Source organism: Gymnodraco acuticeps, unplaced genomic scaffold, assembly GCF_902827175.1.
Source record: "Gymnodraco acuticeps unplaced genomic scaffold, fGymAcu1.1, whole genome shotgun sequence".
In the NCBI taxonomy this organism is placed as follows: Eukaryota; Metazoa; Chordata; class Actinopteri; order Perciformes; family Bathydraconidae; genus Gymnodraco; species Gymnodraco acuticeps.
The window spans coordinates 3,481,778-3,505,300 of record NW_022989799.1 but is presented as its reverse complement, the minus strand read 5'-3'; the positions used below and the strand labels follow the sequence as shown (position 1 = coordinate 3,505,300).

The 23,523-nt window shown below is 43.2% G+C and overlaps 1 protein-coding gene and 1 long non-coding RNA gene across 2 annotated transcripts in view; one reads left to right on the top strand and one right to left on the bottom strand.

Annotated features, from left to right (window-relative positions):
• The window catches only part of LOC117550931 (adhesion G protein-coupled receptor A3), a 422,488-nt gene that overhangs the window by 186,956 nt on the left and 212,009 nt on the right, over positions 1 to 23,523 (bottom strand).
• On the top strand, positions 17,517 to 18,373 carry LOC117551030. The gene is made up of 3 exons (XR_004569739.1): positions 17,517 to 17,655; positions 17,751 to 17,838; positions 18,342 to 18,373. It is a non-coding gene; the product is annotated as an uncharacterized LOC117551030 (long non-coding RNA).

Genomic DNA, 23,523 nt, shown 5'->3' with positions numbered 1-23,523 from the left:
TTGCATTTCGTTGTCTTAGTGCTAGTACAATGCAATGACAATGAAGTTGAATCCAATCTAATCTTGTGGTACAAACAGTATTCTGGGATATGTGGTGTTGAACTTTCTTAACCTGTTAAGCCCCAAGCCTGTTTTTCAGGTTTCAGGCTCGAAAATGACATTCCCAAAACAAATGACCATATATTCCCTTCTAAAAGGTTTCAATTAATAATCATTTTTCTCAAAGTAATGATAAACCTGTTAGTTGGATGTAGAAAAGTCAGAATCTATATAGATGTTTTTTTATTTGAACGAAAATTCAGATTGAACATGGTAAAAAACTGTAAATTATAGTGTCCGTCCAAAAAATATGTTGTACTTATAGTGAAAATTAACCTTGGATGATGGGTTAGTAGACTAAAAGCTTTAGGAATCCAAAGTACAACATATAATAAGTACCCTGTATCAAGACTGAAGCAAAACAAGTGATATTTGACCAGATTTAGCAAAAAAAAACCTTTTCTGGGGCCATTTGGGTGGATTTTCCATATCTCTGGCCCCCCTTGCTCGATTTTGACATGTGACATCTCTTTCTGAACGTTAGAGCCAATAGAATCGAAGGGGAATCGTCCCGCACACACTCATGTTAAAAAAAAAGCTGCGTCTTTGCGCATGCAATCTTTATGGAGAGCGTAGGAATATCCCTGCTCTGATATTTGAAAACGGAATTGCAGTTTTATTGCTTATAGATTATCAGAACATTTCAAAGGGGACACAGTCACATTGGATATTAACCTATGGATTAACTACAGCATAGTTTTTTATCGTTTTAATGCCATTGAAGACCAGTTTTGACCAGACAAAACCAAGGTAAGCCATGTTAGCGTTTTAGGCTACCTAGCGCTACATGTTTTGATGTACGTTTTTGTTGATAACGTCGCGAGTTTGTATCTTTCAGTGTTGAGGTGGGCCCCATTAGATTCTGTGTCTTTACGATCATAAACGATGTGTTGGATGTGCAGCTAGGATAAGTAATAAGGGAGCTAGGAGTGATCTTCGGTGCAGTAATAGGTTAGCATTTTTCGCTTGGGGCTAATTCAGAGGGTCAGTGTTAGCATTGTGGGTTTTTTTTGAAAAAAAAATGAAAAAGATCAGTTAAATTAGTTTTTTCCTGTTATATGGATATAAAATATTCATAGTTTATTAAATATTAAGGTTCTTTAGACGTTGTTTTCTGCAAATGACGCGATTTAGGCCCCGGAACCGGGTCCGTGGGGCTTAACAACATTTCCCTTCTTCATCCATACTTTATTTATGACTACCTCTGTCCCTATCTCTTCCTCTCAGTCGTCCACATTAATAAAAACGCTCACTTTTCTGTTCAGTGTCTTCTTCTGGTGGTCCCTCCTTCCTCCTCTCCAACTCTCTGTCACCTGCTTTTTGTCAAAGTAAGGGCAGGCTTTTAGTTGGTTATAAAACTCTCATGAATTAGGAACGTCCGCTGCAACACATCTCACTGTCTCTCGCCTGCCTCTCTGTTGAAGCAGCTCAGAAAGGAGAGGTACCGCAATCCAGTCAGAAACACCTTGTTCTGCAGACCTTTGGAATGAATTATTGAAACTTTCTGACTTCCATTGGCACCCAAAAGTGAGTGTGTGTGACGCACACAGATCCCCCATCCTCTGGCCTCGATCCAAACACACCGCAGGTACTGACACAAGAGAAACCTAGTCAGCACTACAGCCTGCAGACCAATTTCAGGGCAAACTGAAGATTATTCCACTAGGATCAAAAAGTTTGATCTGCATTTAGCAAACGCTTCTGTTTAGTAGTATAATTATGCATTTATCTCACAAGATAAATATTGCTCTAACAACTTTTTAGCCCTAATGGCTGCATCATCAGCATATTCTTGTAATTTTTAAAACAATTAAATAATTGTAAAACATAGTTTGACAGCATACTTTCAGCCTATGTATCTGTATGATTATTATTACTTTTTGTTTTGTTACTTCCCATTGTAAAGCGTCCTTGGGTTTCGTGAAAGGCGCTATATAAATTGAAATTATTATTATTATTATTATTATTATTATACGACTCTTCAAGTGTTTAACAGATTGTCCCTATTCGGAAATAAATACTCCCTAATTACATTTTACAAAACAGACCTCTAGGGATGAAACACATACTTTTTTCAAAACATTACACTCTGAGCTAATACTTGGGTGCATCCATTTATCCATCCTGGTGCTCTCCTAACATTAAACATTGTTGATCTTCATACACATAGTGTTCTATTTCTACAGGTACATTTAAGTGTAGTCCTATTATAATCTGTGATTTATCATGATTAATCACAAGTTTAAAATATGTGCCTTTTCAATGCCTGCAATTCATGGTAAAAATATCTGCTGGAAATACAGTAGGAAGATGGGATGAAACTGTGATGTCATTGATTTGCAATAAGGAGGCCCTATTCAGTGTTTTGGGTTGTCCCTCTCCTGTAGTGTGGTCTATAGGTTTGTGTGCATGTACAGTAAATGGTCTGGAAAGGATAACATCCCTGTGTTCCCTCCAGTGGGAGTTTATCTCCCACACACTCGGGGGGGGAAAGCACAGTCTGACACGCCTCCATTGGACTCCTCTGTTTACTTCAGTAGCATAGTGACATTACTATGTAACACCTGTGGTGCTATTGTCTATCGATTCAACACATCTTAAGTGATTAGGTTAATGGAAGGACATTTCTGACACATAAGCCATTGACCAATCACAACAGAGCAGACTGGGCTCTGGTTTCAGACAGAGGGTGAAAAGAGGTGCTGCAGCACAGGCAGTATGAGAACAATAAAGAGCTTTTTGAACATTAAAGCATGGAGACATGTCACAGTAGAGAAACTAAATAGAAATATGAACATACAAATATCTGCATCATATATCCTCTTTAAAAATCAATTATATTGTAATTTATTTTCTAGACACAATAGATTTCAAATGTGTAAAAATGTACAGTATGTGAAAGGTCATATTCATGAAAAAATGAGCTGGATATGCTTGGAACAAAAAGCAGCCCGAAGGGCTGTAGCTACTGTTAAAGACACTGATGAATGATTTTGTGATAGAAATCATTTATTGAATTCCATGAGCCAATTCCATAATTCTTTGCCTGAATATACTGTATCTAAATTGGGCTATTTTTAAGGAAAGCGCGAAGGTGAAGAATACAGTAAGGAGAATTCTAATCCTGGCAATGTGAGGAGAGGCTGTCAGCTACATGATGTCATCAGACAGCAGCAGAACAATGTGGCTGGGAGCAGCGTGAATGCAAAGTAAGCCAGCTAACGAGATGAGCCGAGCTGCTGGCAAATACATGCAGATGATCCCTCGTTTTAGCATTCGAGCCGGCTGCCGTGCATAGAAAGAGTTGAGAGCTCCAGTATGGATTAGCGGGGTTGGGAGTTGCTTATGCTCTTCAGGAGAACACAGATCAGCGCCACACCGGATTACATAGCTGGGGAAAAGACTACACACTTGAATGTGCGTGAGAGAGGGATGAACAGGAACAAGCTCACAGCAGCAAAGGTAATTAGAGAAGTCTACTTTCACTCTTTCTGACAGTCAGACGGACAGATGTGCCCGTGGAATATTACTGTTTGCTTCAAAACATAAACCATTCCAATGTCACCAAAACAAATTCCTGTGTTTTTATTGTAACTCGGTAATTAGTGTGCGTGAGATTCTAGTTTTAATTAGCACGGAGAGGGGAGTTAATCACAGTGGCCTGTTGTTCGACACTAAATGTGATTGTTCGCTGATATTGCAACACAGACCGTAATTCAATTACACCCTTAATGAGTATGGATAATGCAGTAATATGATGCCTAAAATAATAGATCAGGCATGTGATTAGTAAGATGATTCTGCAATTGAACGTAGATCAATATGATATACAATTGATCCTTTATGTTTTCATTACTGGGGACAGTTTAGCCACCATGAAAAAGTTTTGTGAACTCCACAAATATAACATTTAATATTCATGACTGCACAAAGTCCCTTGACCCATCTCAGCAACAGTCTGTTCTCCTTAGCAGTAGTGTGTTAGCAATAATTCACAACCTCTGAAATGTCCAAATGTATCAATCCAAATTGAGTATTCAACTAAACTGTGTTATAATTTAGAAATAAGTATATAATTTCAATAATACAATTGGTAATTTTGTGATTTTTCCCAAATTATACCAAAAACATTGTCAAGTCTGATCTATGTTCTTACTGTTTACTGTAGAGCTTCGCTATCGGCCAAAAACCATAAAGATAATAACAATGACCTGCATAGCTGCACCAGGATTAGATCTTTATTGAGTCAATCTGTGCTGTAAATGTGTGCTTTCACGCCACAGCTGAAAATAGTTCTCATAACTACAGTGATGGCATGATTACTGAACATTGCTATGCCTACATTGTGCCACTCATATAGACGTGTGCAAACCGGGAAGAGATGCAATAAACCACAAATAATGATAAAATGACCATAAAGAGACAAATCACATCAACTACAAAGAGACGTAAAACAGGTGCAGAAAGACACAAGAAAAGAACACAATGAGACTCACAAACGCCTTGGAGAAAAAACAAAACAACTACAAAGACGCTTTACTATAAGTACACAAAAGCCAACTACGAAAGAGGAAGACAACTATAGACACATATAACTACAAAAAGACCAAGCAGTTAGAAATGGTCAGAGAATAAAGACAAAGAGACACAATATGAACAAAAAGAGGGGATTTAACAAGAGGCTAAACAACGATACCGTCTTTGTGTCTTGCTCCTATTTAAGAGATGTGCTAAATCCTTTTAGAGACATTGTCTCAAACTGCACCCATGAACACAGTTCAGTATTTACTGCTGTTAGAGTTGTGTTTGTTACAGTGCCCTGCTGTTATTATAAAGCCATATATACAGTATTTTAGTTTTTAAGGATTTACATCTGCTTCTTTACCACGTCACGCCAGTACAACTCTCGATGCCTCAACATGGTGCAATATGAGAACGAAATTAAGGATACATCTTCATGAAGAACTTTGCAAACAATGTTGTGTTCTAGTAATACATGTAATCATAAAAACCTAAGTTGTATAGATATTAATACTGATGACTAGGCACACCCACAAAGCATGGTAACAAGACAGGATTAATAATAGGCTAATTCTTAAAAAAACTGGACATGATTTATTCATCTGTCATTCCAATCATGCGTTGAAGTCCTCGAAAAGAATATAATACGAGTAAAAGTATGTTCAGGGTGCCCTCTGTGTGTCATTCAGGCTTGGCTCTGTGTGTTGTTGTTAGCATCTGGTGGTAGCTAGCTATGCAAACGAATATATGAAACTTGTTCTCAACAAGAAAGTGGAGGAAGACTTTTCATCTGTTGCTGTAGCAGCAGATGAGTCAGAGTGAGGGTGGCTCTCCCTTATCTTACACACTCAGGTTGGTGGAGAAGTGGGCTGTTTGAGTCGTAGCTAAATGTTTTTGTAACCCTTTATGAAATCAAGTATTTGCAAGGATTACATTTATATGAATATTGTAATACCAGAAGAATACAAATGCTAACGAGGTAAAATGAGACAGTTCATGGTTGCTGTAGAGGACCTCACGACCATAAATGCACACAAGAAAAGGTTTAATTGACTTGTTATTATTAATTGTTTTCGTTATGCACATATCATAAAGATATTTTAATATGTATACAGATGTTTTTTATGGTTAAGAGTTTTACCCCCTTTTTACAAGAACACAAGGTTCTCATAGATCTAGCCTCTTGATTTTGATCTGGAAGTGCAGCACATTAATTACTTTAAGTTAAAATCTTCCCAGAGGGGCATGCCTATGAGTCAATATATTTTGTATTTCTTATTCTCTTATTTACTTTTAATACAAGTTTCAGTAACCGGGTAGCCTACAGGGGAAGACAACTCAATACAAGCTGATTTGCACTGAAGACAAAGGGACAAATATCTCAGCATTGGTTGTTTTTGTGTAATTCAAGTAATATACACAATCCACGATAAGCACCAGCTCACCTGGCAGCTTTAAATGCTCTGATTTCACTTAAACGCAGCTAGAAAATATATATCAGGGTAAAAATGCTGCAGTCATTCTGGGCCTGATAAGGCATTCACATTCCAGGCCTGTTAAGCAGGATCAGTCTCCTCTATTGTAATCACTGCAGTCCACTCCTGCTCCATATCTCCTGCAGGTAGCTCTTACAGAGCCAACATGCGAGCCATTTCAGCGCAGATACCGTCAGAATCAGAAGGACTGTGGACCAGAATACAAAAAGAGAAACATACTAATAAAAGCAGGTACGTGAACAAATAATGTTAATGTTCATGTCCCTCTTTACCTGCAGTCAGTGAATGTTCTGAACAACTCCTGAAATTGTACAATAAAACCAAAGCAGATGCTCAGTATTTATGCACAGAGCCGAAGTGCACGTTGAGTCGGACTCACAGTGATGACAGGGAGTGTGTGAGGGAATGTGTGGGAGAAGAAGACTGCAGCGGGAGTGGGTGGGAAGACCCAGCGCTGATCTCAGACGGTGAGTCCGAACGGAGGATTGTCATTGGGTTTAATGTAAACCGCTGTCCGAATAATGGGTTATTCATCTAAATGCCACAAGAATAATTTATTTGCAAGAAAAATGAATGATCACTAGTTTTATGTGTGTTATATTTAAATGTATAGCATCTGGAGTCATTATGTGCTGCCATTATAACATTTGAAATGGTTTCCAGAACGGGGCTTACGTATTATAACCCTAGTTATATAAGCACAGGCGGAGCCCTCTACTGGACTCTATGGGTACTACCTCTTAACCATACCATGCAAGCATTCACCTACTGAGATATCTATAAACATAGCCGCCCCCTCGGGGCAGGCCTACCTGATTCCACACGCAATCCCGCCGTATATAAGGCGGCCACGCCTCCTGACTGTCATCCTACACCCTCTTCAGCGAGCAGCATAGGACAGACAGGGCCCCAAGTAGAGGGCTCCACCTGTGCTTATATAACTAGGGTTACAATACGTAACTAGGGTTGGGAACCGAAACTAAGAAAATGCCGGGTACCGGGTACCCATACAAAATACACAATTTCGGTTCTGCTTAACGGTTCCGAAGCGCGGTAGATCCTGTATTCCAGCGGGTCCGTCTGCGCCGCGGGTCCGTCTGCACCGCGGCGCTGCGGTGACCCGGTGGAATACAGGGCGGACTTGGAGAATCCCAGAACGGCCAGTCGTCAGCGGGCGGTTGACGGCCGGCTCGGTACGCTGACGGCCGGCACCGCCCTTAATTTTTTAAAACGGCATCATGTAAGTTGCGCTGACAGGCGACAGAGGTACACAGTTGCCCCGCAGTGAGGCTCCTCCCGCCCTCCCGTATACATTTCACGAGCTCAGTCACTTCATAACACCAAAGATGGGTCGTGGTAAACGCTCTGAAGTGAGGCTCCACTACACTAAAACATAAAAAGACAAGGCACAGTGTAATGCCTGTTAATAGCTTGCCACAGGCATAGCTCAGCAGTTAAAATAAAGCACAGCTATTGTGCAATACATTTGTATTGCATGTATATTTTTTATTTGTAACAATTTCAGTTAAAGCTTAAAAGAATAAAGATATTTTTGTTATTTAAACGTTTGACCTCTTTCTTTTACAATTTTGGAATCGAAACGGGGAATCGATAAGTAACACCCCGTTATATCTTGCACAGGCTCCGCCTTCTACTGGACTCTATGGGTGCGGTGGGTGGAGCCCTGATGCATAAACGCCCTGTCGTCCAACAACATCGACCCATCACACTGCCCCTGACCGGCTTTTGGTTAAGAGCCACTGCACCGCAACTTCCTCTCATCCGGCTGTGACCGTGGAGAAGTCGGGCCGCAGTTTACTTGGCTGGTAGAGCACACTCAGACATGCTTACCTCGTGAAGAGTGTGCATGGAAAATAGTGAGGAAGGCTCTCCCTGCCCGCCCACAGGCAGGCCCCCCCAGACCTGAGGAATCGTCCAGGGCTGGCCCACCATTATCTGTGTCACCTCTGCGTACCACGGCGTCAAGCGGCGACCTGGGGCCACTAGGATGACTGACAGACGTTCTCGTCTCACCCTCTCCAGGAGGGGGAGAATGAGACGCAGCGGTGGAAAGGCGTAGAGCAGCTATCTGGCTCGTGTGCAAACGTGCCCACCCCCAAAGGTGGATTGTCCTGCCGAGCCAGGGAGAACCACCATTAGTCTGGCAGGGGCCCGCCTCTTGACATGAGGCCGACCGCCCTGTTCTCCAGTACCGGAATGTGGGGGGCCTTCAGAGATAAAAACATGAAACGCTCTGTTGTACTCGTAGCTGTCCCATGGAAGGCAAAACGCAAATACTTTCTGTGCTTTGGAGCAATTTTGACATGAAAGTAAGTGTCCTTCAGGTCGATGGTTGTGAACCAATCGCCCGGCTGCCCTAGTTCCAGTAATTGGTTTACATATGGAACTTTTTGCAGGCAATGTGCTGATTCAGGCTGCGAAGATCCAGAATGGGTCTGAATTCTCCTGTCTTCTTGGGAACCAGGAAGTACATGGAGTAAAGCCCATTTTCTCTCTCCTGAAAGTACACAACAGAGACAGCCTGTTTTTGCAACAGGGCCTGAATCTCTGTTGAAAGGAAACCTAACCTGGGATGATAGATTTGCCTCTCTTAAGCCCCTGAATGGAGGAGGGACGCTGCAAAACTGGAGTGAGTACCCCAGTTCCAGTGTCCTGTCCATCCACTATGTCAGTACACAGCTAAGCTTCCATTCCCCATAAGACTGTGTTAGGGGACCTGCAAGCAGCTGTGGAGTCGCAGCTAAGAAGCTGTAGCACTCTCTGGTGGCCCACTCCGCCGCCAAACCTTCAATAATGCGGCTTTCACACCAGCGCTTTTCCCTTTCTAGCTCCGAACTAGAGCTTTTCTGGTTCAGCTCCGGTTTCCGTTTTCTGCTCCCGCTCTGTTCACACCGCCCAGCACCCGACTGGTGCTGCCGCTGCATGACGTCACCATTTACATCGCTGATTTGCTCCCCAACGGCGTTACGGCGCTCACAACAACAACAACGGGGAACTGCGTCGGGTCGATGATCGTGTTGCTTTTAATCACACGAAGCCAGAATAAATTGAATAACGACTTCTCCAACCTTATACTTTGCTCCAGAGTGCCGTGGTTCATTGTTTATTAATGTGTTTCTGCAGCAGTGTTGGCTGCTCTTCCACGGGAGTTTATTCTCCTCCGTTAGCTCCCGGTTAGCTCACACTGCAGCGGCCGCTCTAAAGTATTCACTGTCCGACTCACACAAGCAGCTGATACATATCCCCAGTTCCCCTTAGCCTAAGTGAATGTGTGTCAGTCTGAATTGACGCTGTTTGCTATCACAACGCTGTTATGAAAGTTTCTCTGGTATAAAATGGGTGATGTTAGCATAGCAACCGAAGCTAAACTGACTACTTGCTATTGCTATCCTATTGTGGCATAAACCGTTTTCTACAGGCACATTTTACCGGCGTATTTTTATTATGATTCTACTTGTGATAGTCGGACACGACAACCTGTGCAGCCCATGTATTGATTCCATCCGATAGCTGCTATAATACAAAACAACACGTCTGCCTCTCTCCACAATGATCAATAACAGTGAACGGATGGTCAAAGTAAGGTACAAATAAACAGAATCACACAAAGCCTGGTTAGTGTTGCCTGACTTTATAAAGTGTGTTTATAAGCACTACTGCTTGTAGGCAGGCATGACAGTCGACCCATGTTCAGGGGAGGTGGGTTTAGTTTCCTGCACGCCTCGACGTAAGAGAGACGTAAGCGACGCCACCTCTTAGCTCCGAAGCTCTTGCCTCTAAACCGACAATTTTTTGGAGCTGGAAGTGAACCGGATTCCGGAGCTAAGAGCCGGCGCCGCTGCGGTGTGAACAGGAAAAACCGGCGCTTTTCAGGCTCCAGCTCCGAGCCGGAGCTGAAAAAGCGCTGGTGTGAAAGGGGCCCCAAAGGAAGATTGGTTCATGGGGGGCTGATACAGAAAGGACGGTTTTCTACTGAGGTCCTTGAACAAACCGCGGCAGACTCTCGTGGGGCCGCGGCCCCTGTCATAATGCCGTCTCTTTGAAACGGACATTATGGGGAAATGTGGAATTGTGGAGAGAGATGACTCTTACTCTGGGATAAATGCCATAGTTTTTACGGAATGCATTTTTCACACACACATCACTCTAGAAGGAGGGTTACAATACGTAACCCACCGTTCATGCAACAGGGCCTCTTTTCGACTTCCTGTTGAAAGGAAACCTATCTCCTCCCAGGATGATAGATTTGACTCTCTATTGCCCCTGAATGGAGGAGGGACGCTGCAAAGCTGGAATGAGTAACCCAGTCTCAGTGTCCTGCCCCTCTACTCTGTCAGTACACAGCTTTTGTGGGGCATCCATTCTCCACAAAACTGTGTTCAGGGGACATGCCAGCAGCTGTGGAGCCAAAGCTAAGAAGCTGTAGTATTCTCTGGTGGCCTACTCCGCTGCCAAACCTTTCCACAAGAAGGGAGTTTTGGCATGGGGGCTGACACAGAAAAATGCCGATTTTCTACTGAGGTCCTTGAACGCACTGCGGCACGCTCCCGTGGGGCCGCGGCTCTGTCCTAATGCCGTCTCTTTTGCGGCTTTGACACCAGCGCTTTTCCCTTTCTAGCTCCGAGCTAGAGCTTTTCTGGTTCAGCTCCGGTTTCCCTTTTCTGCTCCCGCTCTGTTCACACCGCCTAGCAACCGACTGGTGCTGCCGCTGCTGCGTCATGACGTCACCGTTTACATCGCTGATTTGCTCCTCAACGGCGTTACGGCGCTCACAACAACGAGGAACTGCGTCGGGTCGATGATCATGTTGCTTTTAATCACACGAAGCCAGAATAAATTGAATAACGACTTCTCCAACCTTATACTTTGCTCCAGAGTGCCGTGGTTCATTGTTTATTAATGTGTTTCTGCAGCATTTACCGACCGCTGCAGTGTTGGCTGCTCTTCCACATTATTGTCACAAGTAAGAAGGAAATTACATACCTAGGATCTATTCTTGAGGCAAACCTCTCCTGTGACAAAATGGCATCCAATGTAATAAAAAAAGTCAATCAAAGAACTAGATTCCTATACATATCTCCTCTCTGGTAAACAAAAACACCCTGAAAACTCTGGCAGGAGCACTCATTCAAGGGTACTATGACTATGCTTGCACGTCATGGTACCATAGCACCTCCAAGGCGCTAAAAATAAAACTTCAAACATCACAAAATAAACTGGTCAGACTACTGCTTGACCTTTCATCTAGAACCCACCTCACCTCTGCCCACTTTGACAACCTAGGATGGCTTAGAGTAGACGACAGAGTACAGCTACTTGCAATGGGCCTGGTCTACAAGATCCACTACACCTCTATGGTACCCATGTACATGTCAAAATTCTTCCCAAAGGTCAAGGAATACCATGATCATAACACCAGAGGGAGCTCCACAAATCATGTGAAACCCAGATTTGGCACAAAAAAGGGGGAATACACGTTTCGCAATTATGCCACATCAAGGTGGAACGCTCTTCCCACAACTGTAAAGGAAAGTAAAACTATACTTACCTTCAAAACCTCTCTTAAAGAGCACCTTCGGGGGAGAGCATTGCAAAACTGGCCCCGGTAATGGTACAAATCTCAACCTGTCGTTCAATGGACAGCTTCCCCCCCCCCCCCATCTATGTATATACTCGCATTTTAGACTCTGTTACTAACTGTATATCTGTAGACTTGGTATGTCTTAAATGTCCGGTTAGGATGTATTAGAACGAAATTACTAAGAGCCGGCGCCGCTGCGGTGTGAACAGGAAAAACCGGCGCTTTTCAGGCTCCAGCTCCGAGCCGGAGCTGAAAAAGCGCTGGTGTGAAAGGGGCATTTGAAACGGACATTATGGTGAAAAGTGGAAATGTGGAGAGAGATGACTCTTACTCTGGGTTAAATGCAATCGTTTTCACTGAATGCATTTCTCACACACACATCACTCTCTCTTGAACCCGCACAGTGTTTTGACAGCACTTCGGTTTATTCCACTCACGTGCACGCGCCCACCTGCTGGCTTCTATACTGGAGTTTACAGAGGGGGCGGGGAGTGTGGGACAGTGTTCTTTCCTCTGGGGATGAGCAAGAAGCAGCCACGCTGCGACTACTCCTCACCCACGTGACCAAGGAGATCGATCCAAAGAGCCCTTCCGTAAACACGGGGGCTCCCGGCCCGGGAGATCAACCACACGGTCCTTTTGGAAAGTGCCATGCGGCATGATCCCTCACCGGGATATCACACGGCAGACAACGGCGGCGGCCACGATCAAGCTACAAATAATCGCTCTGATCTGGTGAGGTGGGGGCATCTCCAGCAATGAGCGAGATACCCAACACACCGTGTTTATTTGCAGTCGCCTTGTCACGCGGTAGCGTGGCAGAGCTGTTTTCAGCTCCCTGCCCAGCCTGCTGCCCGCTGGGAGCAGTTGCGCTCCGCCACCATGGTCATCACCTAGGGCGGTGGACCTCCATGGACCGGACCCGGAAGTGCCCGACAACAGCAAACGGAGCCATCCGCCCAGCTGGAATGGCGAACATGAATGGCACCGCCTCTGTCATATCCTGGTCCCCCAAACACTCTAAGCAGAGGTGGTGGAGACCGGCGCCCGCGATCAAACCAGGGCAGGTGCATGGCCGAGCTTCCAGTAATGGTGAGTCCATTTTTCGTTTCTTCTAATCTTCTAATCTTCGTTCGTTTAACGGCCCGTCCACACAGCGGCGTGCGTTGACGCTTGCCGGCGGGCATGTCTGACACTCGACCAACAACCAATCACATGAATCTCCCGCCCCTGACACACAAGCAGCGGTTTTATTAGCTAGAGCTTGTACTGGCATATGATTCGATTGGCTGACGCTTCTGCCGAGGCGTCAAAAGTTGAACATTGCTCAACTTTTGCAGCGAGCCACGCCAGCAACGCTCCGCGTCGCTTCCCACGATGCAGTTCGGCTAAAAGTGACATCACCCCATTCAAAGTGAATGGGCAGAAGCGTTGGAAGCTTCAACGCACGCCGCTGTGTGGACGGGCCGTAACTCTTCGGTTGTCAGCTCGTCTGAAGAGAAAAAGGATAGTGGGCGGCGGGTGTAGCCACCTTTATACTGTGGGCCTGCGCGCGCATTCAGGTAGGCTCGCCCCGATTGGCCTGCTACGTTTACGTAAACTCAGTAGGTGAAAGCACTTACAGCATGATAGAGAGTAGTACCCATAGAGTCCAGTAGAGGGCGGAGCCTGTGTGAAATATAACTGAACTGGAAGCTAGGAAATTCAGAGGTAAGTGAACTTTACCTTCATTCATGACTAGTCAAGTAGCAAACATTTAGCTAACTAGGGCTAACGGCCCGTCTACACTACAGCCGTCAAAAAATGCTTTCAACGCTTCGCCCATTCATTTGAATGGGGTAACGTAGGATATTTTCAAACTTCGCCGAACTGCATTGTGGGTAGCATGGCAAGGCGTTGCAAGTATTGCGAGCGTCTATCGGCGTCAAAAGTTGAACAATGTTCAACTTTTGAGGCTCGATGCTTGCTCGAAGCTGGCGTCAGCCAATCAAATCCCGTTTTTTGCAATTCCCGCCAGTACAAGCGCTAGCCAATCAAACCGCGTGCAAGCTGGGAGAGCCAGACCGCAGTTCATTTCCTCATATTCCAAACGAGAAATGACGGTAGCAAATCACCCGGTTCTTTCCGACCAGAACTATCTATCTGACCATTGCATGTATCATATATGTGTAATGTGTGTATATGTAAAGCGCTTTGAGTCATTGATAAAGCGCTATAATAAATGTAAGGAATTATTATTATTATTATTTACCGGGATACAAACCGGAGGAACCAGGCATGGAGGGAGGTGGCAGAGACAGTGGGTGAAACTGGTAGGTTTTCGCCTGTTTGGGGATTTTATATCCAGTTTACTTCGTTTTAACATTGCTATTGCTTTGTATGTCGGGGGCGGGAGATTCATGTGATTGGTTGTTGGTAATCGCCAAGCCTCAGACACGCCCAGCTTCAAGCTTTTTCGATGCCTGTAGTGTAGACGGGCCGTAATGCTTTTCATGAAAAGACCGGGGAGATGGTATCTAACGCTAGCTAGCTCCATAGTCCCTGGAGAACAACAGAATACTGCCGGTTAAATGTTTTTGAATGTATTGGTCATACCGTGTGTGAAGCTAAATAACGTTACCTAGCTAACTGAACATAGTTAGCCTAGCTAGCGGAGCGCCAACGCTAGCCATTACGTTATTTCAAAGACAATTGTAGGCCTACATACAGTGAGCTCGCGATGGAGGCGTTGTGACAGTTGTCTGCCTACTTTGCTGGATGGGTGATTAGCATAGTGGCTTTCACTAAAGCTCACAGACACGGGGCTATTGACCAACATGAATCTGTTCATTGTGGAAAAGGCACTCATATTTATTGTCTTCTGCTTAAATAAAGGAGAGATTGTTCATTTCCAAGACAACGTTAGTTAACCATAGCTCAAGATTAGCTAAAGCTGTGCTAGTGTAGTGATTGCTTGACATGAGCACATGCAGACATGTAACGTTATGCGGGAAGCAGCCATGTGCGAAGCTACCTACAGTATGAAATGCCCCTTCACACCAACGCAGCTCCCGTTCTAGCTCCGTGCTTGCTCTAATGATTCGAAACCGGTTTTTCTTTCTCCCTTTTTGTTCACACTGCCCAGAGCCCGACTGGTGCTGACGCTGCTGCGTCATGACGTCACCGTTTACGTAGCTGATTTCTCCCCAACGGTGCTCACAACAACAACAATGGGTGACTGCGTCGGGTCGATGATCCTGTTACTTTTAATCATACGAAGCCAGATTAACTTCAATAACTACTTCTCCAACCTTGTACTTTTCTCCAGATGAATGTAGTTCATTCTACTTGTGATGGTCGGACATGGCAACCTGTGCAGCCCATGTATTGATTCCATGATCCGATAGCGGCTATAATACTAAACAAAACGTCTGCCTGCTCTCCACAATGATCAATAACAGCGAACGGATGGTCAAATTAAGGTACAAATAAACAGAATCACACAAAGCCTGGTTAGTGTTGCCTGACTTTATAAAGTGTGTTTTTTTTAATAAGTGTGTGGTTGCGTTCTAGTCACTTTGCTCAGCGCTACTGCTTGTTACAACTTGTATTTGCCGTACTTGAACTGTTAGCTCAGGTTAATCTGGCCCCACTTCTACGTAAATGTGACGTATGCGGTTCTTGCTTTTAGACCAACGCTTATCAGGCTCTAGCTCCGAACTGGCCCTGGAACTGCGTTGGTGTGAAAGGGGCATTAGCTAGCCATCCATGTAGCTAGCAGAGCGTTAGCCATAGTTTACAGCTGTGCTAGTGTATGTTGATTACATGCAGGGGCAGACTGGGACTAAAAATCAGCCCGGGAAACTCGGCTATTATCAACTCAAATGTATTGCTAACCTGACTAGAACTGGCACTGCTAACAATGAGATTGGATTTGACTTGAATGTGGAACGACATAATGTCAGCATGGATTAGGAATGATTACATTCTGAAAAGTGTTTTGAGATTTGCTAACATAATTTGTGTCTTCAGATAATGATGTGGACGGGGAAGCAATTTCCTAAGGCCTGACCGAGACGATGGTCGCATACCTCTTTGAAGGTTCCTTCAAAAAGCAAGCAAAATTCCTACAATTTGCACGCCAGCTGAAGGAGCCAGAGCCAATTACAACGCTGACTTTTGAGATCTTGCCAAATGACTGTCTTTCTCCAACATGGCAAGTGTGACATTACCTTGTTGAACGCTCAATACTAACAAACTGCTTTTATTTTTTACGATAACTTTTGTTGTTGCTTTCATGTCTTAGCTTTACTTCTATGTATTAACTAATCAGGGGGGGAATGGTTGACACTTTCATTAGAATACAAATATCAGTCATGGGAAGCAGGAACATGTGTTTCCAATGACATGGGAGTGTGTGGTTGAATGGGAAGGGGTATTGATTACATGGATGATCAAACCCTTACATGGGAGCCTGCCTGCAGACCTCCACTCTCAGGACAGTTCCGGTGCAGACCTCCACTCTCAGGACACCTCCACTGTCAATGTCAGTACAGGAAGTGACGATTCTGACGCGTTTTTTTTCCCGCCCACCGCAGGACTCGTTTGATGGAAGTTTTCAAATCACAATGGAGACTCATCACGGAGGTGATGAGTCCGCCCACCGTGCACTTTGGGTCGGCCTTGGTCAAGCCCTTTTGACCCCTCCAGCCTGGTTCTCGTAAACGTTTTTCGCTCAAATGACACCATGGAGGAATGTCACGGGAGTTGACAGGGGACTCTGCCCGCCTCACGAGTGCCTATTTTCTTTTTTTCACTTTTCCCCAGTTTTATTATTTATTTATTTTTTGGCTATTTCACCCGGTTTCTACCGGGGACATTGCCCGGTCTCGGGTGTCCCCCCACGGCCTGTGTCCAGCCCCCCCTCATCCATATATTAACGTATTTTGACCATTTTTGTTGCATTTTTCTCCTCTCCTCTCACTGATCGAATGGCAAACGCGACCCACTTTCGGAGGGCCTCCACGCCGGAGCTCTGGCGGTCGGTTCCTCCGAACTGCGGGTTCGACTCTGATGGCCGGGAGGGTGTGCTGCGTTGGGGTGGGGGACTTCCCCCACTCTGCGTGTCTCTTCCTTCCCGGGCCGGCCGATATGAAGCCTGACCAAGACGCACCGTCCAGGGGTCCCACGGGTCCCGCAGCGGGGTGGAGGTTCCCAGCTGGAACCTCCCCACCTCCGCCGCGGTACACCCGGCAAACACGGTTGTTTCTCGAACCTTCCACTGTTGTCTAGCGGGTGTAACTAAAATACAAGATGTCGTATTTATATATATAAATAAATATATATCTATATATATAGATAATAAGTGTCAGTAAGATTTTATTTTGTATTAGCGTGCATTTCCTGTTCGGAAAGTGGCGCTGCGGCTGTACTGATAGTAATAACAATACAAGGTGTCCGTATATATCTATATATATATATATATACATATGTATATAATAAGTGTCACGATCCGTCACGATCCGATTTTATTTTGTATTTGCGTGCATTTCCTGTTTGAAAAGTGGCACTGTACTGATAGTGGTAATTTTATTTTGGAATTCTTAGCGTGCACTTCCTGTCCTGAGAGTGGAGGTGTCCTGAGAGTGGAGGTCTGCACCGGAACTGTCCTGAGAGTGGAGGTCTGCAGGCAGACCCCTTTCACTCACACATAGCGATAACATGATAAAATATAATCACATGTCCTCACATATTTTTCAGCTTTTTTGTGCTTTGCTAATCACATGCCTCTTTGTCCTGCAGTCAATAATATGGGAGTTTCCCTGCTGTGTTTACCCTGCCAACGTTCCCCAAAGATATCCAGACCAAACTGGACGCAAAACAACCATGCCATAAAGTGTCTACTGATAGACACAAAATCGTGAGGATATTGCATGAGACGATGGCACAATACACAATGTAAATATTGCTATTGTAAATATTTGTCAGCACACCTTCTACAGTATTGTGATCATACAAATACTTAACTTACTTTCTCATCCTGCTTTCTCTAGGTATCCGACAAATTCTGAATATATTAAAGTGGCCAAAGCATTGATTTTCAGGTATCCTTTCCTGAAGGATATGGAGGGGAATGGATATGTAAGTTACTTTGACTGGTTTTATAGTCCTATGTGGTTTGTTGAATTGACAGATGTTATCTCCCCTATAGCATTTTCAATTAAGGACAAAAGCCTTTTCGAGAGCTCATTTACAAATGAACTTTTTCTAATGAGGTGTTATCTGGGTTACATCACAATATATGTTTTGATTTCCATAACCTGACATGCGTGATTTGTTTGTTTCACACAACCAACTGGGAAGACTCTATGGGAAACTGTTTTGAAAAGGGCAGGCACTTTCAAAAATACTTGGCAGGGGATTGGATGAACCCCCTGTCTATCATATCTGTGCTCATGCCGTCTTTTGATTGACAGTCTGTCAGCTATGAAAGTGCGACCAATACATGGGTGCCATCTACTGACAAAGAATCCCCTTTAGCTCAACAGCTCCGTAGTGGCCAAACATCTGCTACCTTCTCTTTAAACTCAATGAGTTTCACAAAAATGTTTGGGTTAATTTAAATCTTTGTCTCCTCTGATTAGAACACCTGGCATATGTCTTTAAAACGGCGGTTGTGAAATACTCTGACATTCACTACTGAACACCTCACACACACACTACTGAAAATTAAGCCTCACACATATTACTGAAAATGAACCTCACACACACGCAACTGAAAATTATCCACACACACTACTGAAAACCTCTGGCCTTGCACACACACTACTGAAATACTCTCACATTCACTACTGAACACCTCACACACACACACACACTACTGAAAACATCTGACCTTGCACACACACTACTGAAATACTCTCACATTCACTACTGAACACCTCACACACACACAACTGAAAATTAAGCCTCACACACACACTATTGAAATCCTCTCACATTCACTACTGAACACCTCACACACACACTACTGAAAACTTCTGGCCTTGTACACACACTACTGAAATACTCTCACATTCACTACTGAACACCTCGCACGCACACACTACTGAAAATTAACCTCACACACACGCAACTGAAAACATTTTACTGAAAGGTTCTTAGTAGGGAATGTGCATGTGTTTCACCTATGTGTGTGAGAGGGGGATTCTTGCTGTAACGGAAGTCATTGTAATGAAACGGAAGTCATTGTAATGAAACGGAACTAACAAAGAACAATGCTGCAGTGATGCAGTAGGTGGTGACAATGCTCGTCTGGTTGCAAGTCGCCATTAAAGAAGAAGAAGAAGAACGAAAACAGAAGGTTGAATTCAGCATGGATTTATAGAGAAACGGCACCGCAGCCGTAGGCTGGACCCCGGGCCGAGCGGTCTACAAACTGAGACGGTCTGGTCTATCGAGGTTTTCTTGTTTACATCACCTGGCGCAGCTCGTGAGGTGGCCTAGCAAGTAACCCGCTAGCAACATGCACAGCTGCAATAAGCTAACTAAGCCGAAATTGAGCCAGAACCATCCTTTTTTTGTTTTACCATTTATTGAAGTGATTGATATTTCAGGCTGAGAGGACAATGGCCTGTTAAATATGGTTGATTAAGCTGTGTACTTCTAGCCGACAGTTATGTTAGCATTAGTTAGTTAACAGTAAGTAAATATAAAACTAACCTATGTACTCCAGCTAGCCGGCTAACCTACATCTGTTGCTCCCGGTCTGCACGTTTTACGTTGCTTAAGGTAAGTGAACATGAAACTATTCAGCTAAACTTTCTATAATAATCTTGAGTTGAGTTTTGGGATATTACTTGCATACAAATCTATAAATGCCTTCAGGTTTCTAAAATATACAATATGTGGTAAATTCAACAGTGGATCCAGCAAAGATTCACATTTTTGCATGATTTTAGTTATTGATTTGTTGCTGTTACTTAATTATACTTTTAATAAATTCAAGTCAAGCTTAGTTACATGTGATGGTAGCTAGTTAGTGCTCTTACCTGTGTGCCTCCTCCACAACCAGACTGTATTAAAACTCTTAAGCACCAGTTCTATCTACTTTACTTTAAACAATTAAAAAGACAAAATCAACTACATTTATTGATATACCAATGTTTATATACTTTCAAACGTGAGATATTGAAATACAGTAATAGTTTTGTCTATTTAAAAAAGAATGAGCCATTCCTTACAGTTAACTTCATATTTCTTATTGTCTAAAGCATTTATGACACACATTTCCCCCTCATATTCACAGTGTGGATCAATTGAGACAGCGTGCAGAGACTTTGGGAGAAACCTCAGCATGACGGATGTCCTGTCTGTGGGTTTGGCTGGAGAGGACTGAGGTGGAGAGGTCTTTCTCTGGGAGGAGGACCAGGCCTGATGGAGGAGGACCAGGCCTGATGAAGAAACCACCTAACTGCATATGTGAGCCCATACTGGGCTCAGCTGTCACAAACAAATGATGGTCCTGTTTGACTACACACTATTCAGTGCGCAGATCTTTCTGTTCACAATAAAAGAGTAGTTTCTTAGTGAATGTCCTGTATTGGTCTTTAATCTGATATCAGCTTTTCATTTTCTTCTTGCCCATCTGAGAAAACGGTGAGGTAGTTGTGTCCTTCAGGCATGTCCTTTCCTAACAGAAATGACAAGAAACATCAAACCTATGACATTATTGCAGAGTAAGTGTGTTATGAAAGAGGTGTGTTTGTTTATTAAGCGGCTGTAGAAATAAAATATTTTTTTATTTTGCTGTGTTTTTTAAATTCATCACTTTGTACTACAAAGATAATCAGATTATGAATGAACAGTCTGCAGTTAATCAACATTAAAATATATGTTATTATTAAATAATATTCAACTGTTATCAGAACTTAGTGTAAATGTAGTGTCATGCCTTTTCGGTTGTCTCACTGCAAGAACCACTTTTACCACGTCTTTTACAGACAATATGTAGAGACAAATGGTATTAATTCTCACAATGTAAAATAATAATTGCCTTAAATACATTGAAATGTGACAGCTGATTATAGTTGTTACTTTATCTATTTAAACCAGAACGTTTCTCGATTCTTTGTACAGTATGAAAGGAGTCTTTGTACCTTTTAGTCCATGCTGAAGTTCACTGATGTTAGGAATAGGTCTGTCTCTCGTGGTCAGCATCCTCTGGTCTGTCTGCATCACCTGGAAACTTTAACAAACAGATATATATATATAGATATATGTAAAGTAACAATGTGTTGGTCACAGACTTTTTTTACATGCAAATTTCATGTGATAATCTTTTTGTTATCCTTAAAAAAAAGTGCTGGATATCACTGTATCTTATCAGTTGGATTGTGTATTATTGTCTAGTTGGGGTCTTTATTATTTTACTGTTATTTTGGAGACAGTCAAATTAAATATTTGTCCTATGCTATATTCACATTCATTTGTAACACACACATAAGGGTAAAAGACAAACATCTTTAACAAATGTAATGCAATGAATAAGCTTAATTGTCACAGAAGCACACATAACGTCATATCTAATATTTAAACAAATCATTTCCTTGTCCCTAAAGCCTTGACTACGCTATCGTCCTTAAATGCAGGCATTAAGTTACATGTTCACGTTCTGCTGCCACAATAAGTCGGTTTCTCCAGTGTAATGATAATAAAATGCTTAGTAAGTGTTTAATGTTCTCATAAACGAGTCATGTTTATCATAGAACTTGGTTTAATAACCTTAATAGTGACAGAGCAACATTACATACACATAGCAGTTATTACAACACTACTCGAACCCCGCCTGTAGATCCCTACATCCGGTACGGTGTCTGCAGAAGGACAAAAGAGACCAAATGCGAATACTCTACATTCCCTTTATTTAGCTCTTCCTACAGTAGTGAACAAAACTTATACTGAGCACACATGACAGAACATACAGAATGCTGCAAATGTACACATTATCAAACTATGTGTGCATTTAGTAACCGATGAACACAGAGGCTATCTCAAAGAATGAGTGTAGCAATTAACTCAGTAATTACTACAGTAACAAAGTAGATTACTGAAATAGAATACATTTGCACTGTGAAACAAAACTTTAAGCCTCAGTATGGCATAACTGTGTGAACTAACAGTTTAGAGACATTGTTCTCAGAGTGGTATGCTTATGCATACATGACAAAGCTTCAGTCTCTGTATTTGGGATTAGGCTTGATAGCACGGCCTGAGCGTGTCCTGTAGACACTCTCAGGAGTGTCTGACAGCAGTTTAGCTGTGGGAACATCAGCCCTCATGTGTTCACTGTTCAGTGATTCCTGTGTGTTACAATCTGTAAACTCAAGTCCTGTGTCCTGATGATCAGTGTCACTTGTGCCTACGATTCCTTCTGTACAGCTTCCTGTCTGAGTGGACGACGTATGACCGGGGTTCCTTGCAAATCTGTTGAATCATTCCAGTCCTGTTGTAACCTTGTGGGGTCTGCATCCTAACAACCTGTCCTTCCATCAAAGGTTGTAGTGGTCGGCTTGACTTATCATAGCACTGTTTTTGATACAGCCTCTTGTTTAGAAGCTGGGCTTTTACCTCTTGTGGATGGCGCATGTCTGGCTCAAGCAGCTTCACCGAGACTGGGAGTGTTGTACGTGTTTGTCTCGACATCAGTCTCTGTGCAGGAGATCCTAATTTTGCGTCACGTGGTACATTCCTGATGTTTAATAGGTTAAGAAAAACATCAGTTCCATCTCTATGAGATTTCTCCATGAGCTGCTTAGCACTGCGCACAGCCCGTTCAGCTAGCCCGTTAGACTGGGGATACTGAGGGCTGCTGGAAATATGAGTGAAGTCCCACTGTGAAGCAAAGTCTTTAAAGCGCTGGCTAGTAAACTGCCTCCCATTGTCTGACATGAGGGTGTGAGGTGTTCCATGAACTGAGAAATGTCTTTTCAGCTTTGCAATGACTGTTGCTGCAGTGATATCACGAAGCATGTCTATCTCATACGAGGGCTGTACCCGAATATTCGACTATTCGAATATTCGTTCGTTGGCCAACTATTCGGGTTTCAATTTCATTATTTCAATAATTTCATAATTTCAATAATTTCATAATTTCAATATTTGTTTCCCCCTAAATGTATGCTATCAATAAAGGCGAATTGCCATATTCTTATACTATATTTATACTTTTGAATTGCACTGTTAAAATGCGGAAATATATATACAATATCAGCCTGTGCTCCTGACATCGCGTTCACTCACAGTCACAAACGCAAACGGCACGCTTCACCTCGCTTCACCTCACTTCACCTCGTTTCACACACCTGAACACAAAATGCCGAAGACTTCAGCTGTGTGGGACCATTTTAAATTGGACGACGGTAAGAAGAAGGCAGTGTGCCAAATATGCGACAAGAAACTGGCCTACCACGGTGGCACAACAACTCTGAAAAGTCACCGGATGCTGTAAATACTAGCCTAGCTTAGCTTAGCTGTTGTCAAGTTGCCATGATGAAGCTGCTTTATCCGCCGTTTAAACAGTAACGTTACACATGATACAATCGTGCACTTACTTTGCTTGGAAAATAGTTGCAAGCAAGAAACCAAATTGTTTTCTTATATTAGTTTTTCAATTTTATCCGAAGAGTGAAAATAATAGGAGCAATGTGGGAACATCTGGGGCTAAGGCAATTATTGGCATACAGTTCGTTCATTTATTTTTCGTTATTCATTTATTTAAATACTGTTTACTGTACCGGTAACAAGTGTTACACTGTTAGGCCTACT